General features: G+C 38.5%; 1 protein-coding gene across 1 annotated transcript in view; it reads right to left on the bottom strand.

Annotated features, from left to right (window-relative positions):
* Arsj (arylsulfatase family member J) overlaps window positions 1–8,814 on the bottom strand; it is a 50,795-nt gene that overhangs the window by 15,387 nt on the left and 26,594 nt on the right. The gene's annotated exons all lie outside the window — the stretch shown is intronic.

Raw genomic sequence — 8,814 nt, 5'->3', positions numbered from 1 at the left:
CAAAACCACAGAGAAACCCTGTCTCGAAAAAAACAAAATAAATAAATAAATAAATAAATTAAAAAAAAAGAAAAAAAAGAAGAAGAAGACTAATGCATTTGCAACAAAATGGATAGAACTGGGGGGGTCATTGAATTAGGGGAAATAATGCAGACTCAGAAAAGTAGGGATTGCATTTTTTCTGATACGTAGAACCTATGAAAAAAATAAGTATAGACAAAGGTACACAAAAGTAAAACAGGAGCTACTAGATAGATGGCAGTGGGTTCAGCTAGCATGGCTGCAACCGTAATGAAATGTGGCCCCTTGACTGCCCTAGAGTAATTCTGTTCCAGCTGGATATTTTTCACGCATGCTCAAATTATATGGGTGATGTGTGTATCTTCACATCAACCCTGGTATCAGGAATGTACTTGACTCTGATATTACAATAAACTAAAAACCAGGCACATAGTAGGTTAAATGAAGTCACCTAGATCCAAACTCCAGAGATCCTACTGGTCTTGCTGCCCCCTAGGACCATGCTTCTGTTGTAAATTTCCAGCAAACTCTGCTCTGTATAATCTAGGGCCAGTCTGCCTCTTGGCAGAGCTGTTCAGGAGCAACGACTACAAACAGAATTCATCAGAAGGTCAGAAGGAAAGGAAAGGAGGGAGGAAAGGAGCCAGGAAATATCTCAGAGAGGAGAACAACTTGATATTACTTAGACAACTTGCAATTATCTAATTTTCAGCCTCAATGTTGTTGCTAAGCAGAATTTGAGAATAGATATATTTTTAACTAATTAGCACTCGTACTTGGGCCAGAAAATTAGTTCAGCCAGAGTACTACTATATCCATCATAACCAGGCTCCAGCTGAATGTTACTTAGTGTAGACTTAGATTCTAAGGAACTGAAGGGGAATGGAGGAGGCAGGAAATTATCTCTCTTACAGAAAATGAAACAGCACATCTGCTCGAGAACATGATAACAACATGTCTGAAATGCTGGAATCACGATGACAACCTAGACGTGACACAACTCACACAAAACGTTCCCTAAGCAAGAGTTTTCTCTTGTAAACTGAATCAGTTTAGGCTAAATTCCCAGTCCATTAATTTGTAAAAGGCTCGAGGTAGAGTTTTCTGGTGAATGTTAAATATTTTCACATTTTGAAAATTTTATTCCATTTTTATTTATTAGCTTTGGTTCATGCATAACTTGTGCTTGCATTCATATGTGGCCGTTAATGCTGTGGAGGTTGCAAGAGGACATTGAGTGTCCTGCTCTGTCACTCTGCCCCTTCCTTCCCCAGGACTGGATCTCTAAATGAACTTGAATTAGGATGGTGGTGTGGGAGGTCCTTCTGTCTATGTGTTGCTTTTATTAGTTAATGAATAAGGAAACTGCCTTAGCTTGCTCATAGGGCAAAGTACAACTAGGCTGAAAAAACTATACTGAATGCTGGGAGAAAGAAGGCAGAGTCAGAGAGAAGCCAAGGAGCTGCCACCAGAGACAGACATGCTGAAATTTTGCCAGTAAGCCACAGCCACTTGGTGATACACAGATTAATGGAGATGTTTAGGGTATAAGAGTTAGCCAGAAATATGCTTAAGCTATTGGGCAAACAGTGTTGCAAATAATATAGTTTCTTTGTTGTTATTTTGGGACCGAGAAGCCTGGAACAAACAACAAATTGGCATGCAAACGTGGGTCAGGAACAGACGACCCTGAGATAGAGTCAACAGGATGGCAGAATCAGGAATTCTTCTGTTTGCCTCCCATAATGCTGGGGTGATGTGGCAATGCCTAGGTTTTTATGTGGCTATCTGGGGATTCATGCATATGCCATGTCACCATGTTTGTATAACAAAGCACTCTTAACCATTGAGACATATACCTATTTATCCCCAAGAATTTATTCACTCAGGAATCACAAAACAAATATCTTATTCCCTGAAACACCTGTTTTTCCAGCCTCTTTGTTAATGATGTTCTTGTGACCATAAGGCTCATCAGCCCGATGTCTGCTGTGTTTTAACTTTTGCAAATCACACACCACATATGAACTGAGCACCTGTGTATCCATGATTCCCATTGACTCCCAACATTTCTCTTTCTGTTTTCATCGGTATTTTGCTAGTACATTGCACTCTCTGGAGTGTTCACTTAGCCTGAAGCACAGTTCCCCTTGTCCTGAATTAATAAAAATAGAATACCATTTTTTAAAGGCCTGTACCTTTCTGGATGTTGGAAACTGCTTCATTTGGTGGAGTTCAAGTCATGGCTCAGTTCACAACTTTAGAATCAGCTAGCCACCAAAGATACCCATTCACACACACACAAAAAGTTGAAACCAACACGTCCAGCGAAATTATGTCATGTGTTAAAGAGAGGCTGTCTGTGGCCTGAAAACAGGCCAAAGAGTGACATAGTGTCCTTTCAGGTGTAGGACAGGAGGTAGAGGGCTTCAGTTGAGATCACAAGGGCCATACTTTCCATATGACTGCAAAAGGTATTTTATAAGTGGTAGAGAATCAAGGACATTACCAACTATTTTACCCATATGAATGCAACTGAATTTGTTCAATAGAGATAAAATTTACTTTTCTTCATATAAAAACTACCTCAAATACTATGTTTTAAAGCATGCTAAATGGTATTATGCACATTAAATTCACTTGAACATTTCTGATTATATACATAACTCCCCCATTCTCATTTGAAATAGTGGTATTTTCATTTCTTAAAACTATGGCTTTAATAAAATATTGGATATGTTTTAATTCTGTATATGAGAATAACATTTTTAGCTTTTGAAATTATGCGTTAGCCTGGAAAACAGTGGTGCACAGAAAAACTAACAAACATTTCTGAGTTCAAATAGACAAATGATGCCTTTAGTTATTTTTTAGTCTCATTCTCAAATATTTTTCTGACAATGAGACAAGATAGAATAGAAATACAAACAAGCTTTCCTATTGAAATTCATAATACCATTCCCATCTTGGAATACTTATGGAATGGATCCCAATTGGGGGAGGGGTTGAGGGATGTAATTGAAATTTTCAAAGAGACATTATAAATAATCATGACAAAACTCACTTAATTGCCCTTATAAACTCTCTGAAATATTAACGTGCTTGACATAGGCTACTTTTATGTTTGTATGGATCTGTCTATACAAAAAGATACAATCATTATTGTTTAGAAATGGCCTGGATCCATGCATACGGTCTGTCTTTGTCTTCTTTTTTTCTGCGGGAAGGCAAAAACCCTTCTCTTATGTAGTTTCCACACAGCTTCTTCTGTAATTTTAACCAACAACCATTTTCGTTGTTGATGGGACCCCCGAGGGGCTTGAAAATATCGATTGGTTCAGAGTTGCTGGCAGAGTGATTTAGGAAAACAATTTCTCATAAAATACTGTTCTTTCTATTCTTAAAAAAAAAATTCCCTCCAGAATCACTTTTCCCTCCTGGCATAAAAGTAATTTGCTTTGTAGCTATTGGAATGGTTAAGTTAAAATAAAGGAGTGTAAATCACATTTAACCATATTCCCTGGGTGAGTGAAAGACAGTGAGAAGTAATTCAGTCTCCTTTTTCACCCTTTCTGGTGTGTTTTTTCAATTTGTTTACCTGCATCCTCTGTTTACCTTGAACTTCACATAGCAGGGACGGCGCTCGTTCTATTCCATAATTAAAGCAAAACAGATTTTCTAATGTGGCCACCACCCTTGATTTACCTGCAGCCAGCATAAATACAATAATGCAGTCGCAGAAGGGTTTTATATGAAGGAGACTATATAAAATGACATTTTAGCAGCAGCAGCAGCAAATGCACCAAAAGACAAAGAAACTGACAATAACTTTAAACCATCATCTTTTCAACAATGAGCTACCATCTCATATTCTAACAGTGAACAATTAGAGTAATAATAATAATAAAATAAAAGGTTCTTTTTACATACATACATCTATAAGGGAAAATAATTTATGTCTTTAATATGTCAAGCTCCGAGTTCCATTCTGATTTGCACAGTCTACGTTTCTCTTTGCCCGATAATAATAGCAATATATTCATCATTTCATGTTTGTGTAAATTATATCATTCCTCTCTACACAGCATTAGAGTCGAGCAGTACCTTTCACATCAAGAAGCAGCAGCTATGTTGCTGATGTGACATGAGTGTGTCTCTCCTGTTCCTTGCACAGAAGTCTCTAGCTTCTTACTTCCTCTTTCTATATGTACTTACTATTTAAATTACAAGCGTCAAGTCGGAACATCATTTCAACCACAGTTAAAGATTAATGCCTTCAGAACTGGGCCTGGTGATGCAAGTCTGTAACTCCAGCCCTCAGGAAGCTGAGACCAGAGGATCACAAATCCAAGGCTTGCTTAGCCTACACAGTGAAATTCTTCCTTAAAAACCAAAGCCACCCCTCAAAAACAAATATAAAAACAAACAACAAAATACATGCTAATATATTAAATTTTTATCTATTAGAGTTGAAGAGTCAGCAAATGGAGTGACATGTAGTGTGGCCATGTATTAGGATGAAATTGTTTCTCTCACATTTGAAAAGACTGTACTTGGAAGACTCTCTGTTGAATTCAGAATCAGCAACTGTGTCTTTCTCTCTTCTCTCCCTCTGCCACTTCCTCCCCTATACCCTCCTGAACTTCTTGTCATTGCCAGCCCTTCTTTCTCATTTCCTCTTTTTATTTTTCCCTCATTCACTCTTTTATTTCTAGGTCTGTCTCCCAGATGTTGGTGTTTCTCCCCCCTCCCCTCCAACCCCGTGATTCAGAGTTTTTTTTCCTACAGTTTTCTGGAGCCCTTTCTTATCCCAAATCGATACTAATAGTTCTGGAAGGTGCTTCTGCATCTGCTGTGATGGGAATAGTATTTCTCTTCAGGCCATAAAGCAGAGATAAGGGTGTAGTTACTGGGTGCAGGTATTGGGGAACCTCAAAGGAATGGGGCAAGAGAAGATAGCAAGCTTCTTTCTTTTCTGTGATGGATTCCCTTCAGGGCAGCCTAGACAGCTGAAGTCACTTCAGAAGAGTGAAGCTGAGAACTGCACTGCCTGTCAGCAGTTGGGCAGGGTTAGTCTGTGTAACCACTTTTCAATAGATCTTATCAGGACTTCTCTTACTGCCCCCCCCCCAAAACATATAGCTTTGCATTTGTGAGCCATGCATTGCTATACACCTAAAATTTTAAAGTGTATAACTTTCTTCTCAGGTCAAAAACTGGGAAAATCCAACTGAGGGAAATCCCCCATACTTGTGTTTCTCTAAAGAACATCTTTTAACATCAAGTGGAGAGACTGGGAGCCATGGTGGTGACCTTTGACCTCACAGAGATGTTAGCAGGTATAATGAGAAACACACGGAGAAGGCCACAGATTTCAAAGGTGCCATCAGCACTGAGTGAACCTATTGCATATCTTTACATCCTTGTTTCTTCATTTTCAAGATGGCACCAACATGTGCAAATTATCCATCTATCCATCTATCCTGGGAGGTGCTTTTGGTGAGAAGTGGAGAATGGGGAGGGAAAGCCCTTAACACAGTGGCTGGTCTGGAGAATATATCTCCATAACATTCAGCTGCTCACACGATTTCCATTTTAAAGTTGGGAATTACAGGTGGCGTCGTGGAGTGCCCATGGTGTAATGGAAGTTCCCTGGGCACTGGTCTTAACGAGTGTTCACAGATCACAAACCTCCCTTAGCCGTAGGAGTGTCTACTGTGCATTGCCACACATCATATCTATGTAACCCTCTTCCAACTTTTGATGGGAGTCAAGCACAAAGAAGAGCTGTTCTTTTCTCTGATGTGCACCATATCTTCAATTCGATAAGCAGAAAAAACAGGCCTGGAAGATGTAGCAGGCTTCTTACCATAGTTCCTTAAGAGCATGGGGAGTAAGTGCAATGAGGGCATGAAAATGTTCACAGACAGATTTTAAAAAAGAGAGCTAAAGGAGAGCTGCTGCCAACTCCTCCATAGCACGGAGCACCATGTTTCTCTTTGAAATCCTATGGCCATGTACTTGTTAGGTATTCCAGTGTGTCCACTGGAATTTAGTTCTAAAGTATGGCTTCCTGGATACACAGAGATAATTAAATCAGAAGCATAATAGAGAAGTAATTCAAAAGGGTATCATCAAGGTGGATGGGCAAAATATTAGAATATTTCCAACTATTATCTAGATAAAACTAAAATGTCAACATTTCATTTTAAAACTTCCTAGAAACTATAAAATACAAGGTTTAATGTACCCCTAGGGTTCCGAGAAGTGTTCAAATCTTTGTTAACTCCAAAGAAGGTTCTGAATGAAGTATTCCTTTATTTAAAGTATTTAAATTTAAAGTATTTCCTGGTTCAAATTCTTTGGTGAAGTCAGGAAATCAATGATCCATAAAAGAAGAACTGAAAATTACAACAAGTAATTCCCAACTGGAGCTCATCTACATGAAAAATGTTATATGTAAATATGTTTTAATTAGATAGAAAGATTAAAATTATAATAAAAATGATTAAATGGGATTCATACAATTAAAAGATATAACCTGTACCCTTATAAATTTGGTAATGTTTTGCTTCCTTGAGCTAATGGAAGCCTTCCAACTCCGGCCTGACAACAGGGGAACTAGCATAGGACCAAACAAGTCCCTCTGAATGTCGGTGACAGTTTTATGGCTGTGGCAGACTAAGGGGCCACTGGCATTGGGACCAGGATTTATCCCTACTGCTTGTTCTGGCTTTTTGGAGCCCATTCTCTTTGGAAAGATACCTTGCTCAGCCTAGATATAGTAGGGAGGGTCTTGGTCCTGCCTCAAAACAATATGCTACACTTTGCTGCCTCCCCATGGAAAGGCTCACCCTCTCTGAGGAGTGGATAGGGGTGGGATGGGGGAGAGTGGAGGAAGCAGGAGTAGGAGAATGTAAAATGAAAAAAAGATAAGTTTTTTAATAAATTAAATAAAGAAGGGAAGCAGGACCTGGAGAGCATGGAAGAAGGAAGAGAAAGGATGCCTCGAAACAACATATTTTTTTTTATTTTTATATATTTTTTGAAAAACTTTCTTTGTCCTAAAGTTAAGACCCTCTTAACTGATGCACTAATTTTTGTATGTATGCCTAAATTCCTGTTTGATGTTAATGAATGATATTTTTTAATAAGTCTGAAAAGCAAAGTCACAAAAGTCCCTAGATCCGTGTATGTTTTACTACTCTATATGACTTGGGAGTGGAGAGGGATGAAAGACACCCTTCCCGGCTGCTCTTAGAAGCTTCAGACTGCACTTTATGTAGGAATCTCCTTCTCCCAGATCAAACTTTCCCTCTTTATTCATCCCCAAACTCAGAAAGCAGTTATAGAAAGGGTAAGAAAGAACCTTTAATTAAAAATAGATGAGAAAAATAAGTTTGGCAATATTTTATCATATGGCAATTATTATAGTACATAATAGATTTTAAAGATAAACAAAAGGAAATAGTGAAACATGCTAGGAACCATTCATAGTCAATGTAGTTTTGATTTTAACTGTCTTGTCTTCATGTTAAGAATGAGCTAATTATTCCTCAATGTAAAATCATTACTGAAGTGCTTAAATATTGTAATTTTAAATATTTGAATAAATGTCAATCTTACATAAAATGTTTTGATGAAAACTAAAATCCCCTATTTTCCGTGTAGTTGACTGAATTGTCACGTGTTGTCTGTCCATACTTTTAAAAGTGAATCTTTAAGTATTACATTGCAGTTGGAATGAATGTATTAACAACAAGCACTCATTCTCCAATAATATGCTAGGGTAACATTAGGGAAAAAATAAAAACACTTTTCTTTGGTGACATTTAACTAAGTACTAGTCTAGATTTGAATTTCTGTGCCATTTTCTGTCTCTTCTGTCTGCTGGATGTCTGTTGTAAGAGCCTGAATCTGCGTGGAGCTAATGGCCATTTTGTGAATGTGTCCCAGGGTTAGTTCTGTCCCCGTGTGTGACTTTGTATGTGTCTATCTCCAGCACAGGGCTTTGCTCTCTCTTCTACTAAACAGCACAGAAAAGATCACATTGGGAAAGAATGAGGAGTAAGTTAGAGGAACCGTAACAGGGCTCTAAAAGGGATTGAGTCACTGACTCCAACTGCCCCAGATAACAGTATTACAAACATCGCTGTTTATCTACCAATATCTGGTTGCTGTGTTCAACATTTATGGATATTCATGGCATAAGATTGCTTCAAACCTCTGTGCTTGCTTTTTCCAGCAAATGATCATTATCACACATTACCGTGGGTCAGGAGCATGGTAGAACACAACATCAGATTTTAGGTGTTTTTTTGCATTAGGTAGCTGACTACCTGGTGAATACAAGGCACCTAAGGTTAATTGTTCTCGTCAAGGAAGTTTAAACAAATAGGCTTAATACAGAGTAGGACCTCCGTCTTAAGTGATCTCAAGGTGTATTATTAACTCTGTGAGCTCTGCCAATAGAAATCTATGGCATGAACGTACTGCAGATCAGCTTTTGAGGTCAATCAGGGCTTTATGAAACTGTCCCAGAAAACAGACTAAACCAGTGGAGGGAACCAGGTGTCCTTTTCTTTCATTTCCTTCCTTGTTCTTTTGAGACAAGGTCTTTCATTAAACCCAGAGCTCCTGTGTTTTCTGCTAGGCTGATAACCAACAAGCCCTGCTAATCCTCTGTGTCCATTGCCTCCAATGTAGGGAATACAAACATATAAACACACACACACACACACACACACAGAGAGAGAGAGAGAGAGAGAGAGAGAGAGAGAGAGAGAGACTTGC

This window comes from Microtus ochrogaster, chromosome 21 (genome assembly GCF_000317375.1).
Source record: "Microtus ochrogaster isolate Prairie Vole_2 chromosome 21, MicOch1.0, whole genome shotgun sequence".
Taxonomy (NCBI): domain Eukaryota; kingdom Metazoa; phylum Chordata; class Mammalia; order Rodentia; family Cricetidae; genus Microtus; species Microtus ochrogaster.
Note: the sequence above shows the minus strand (reverse complement) of the source record. Positions and strands in the feature narration are given on the sequence as shown.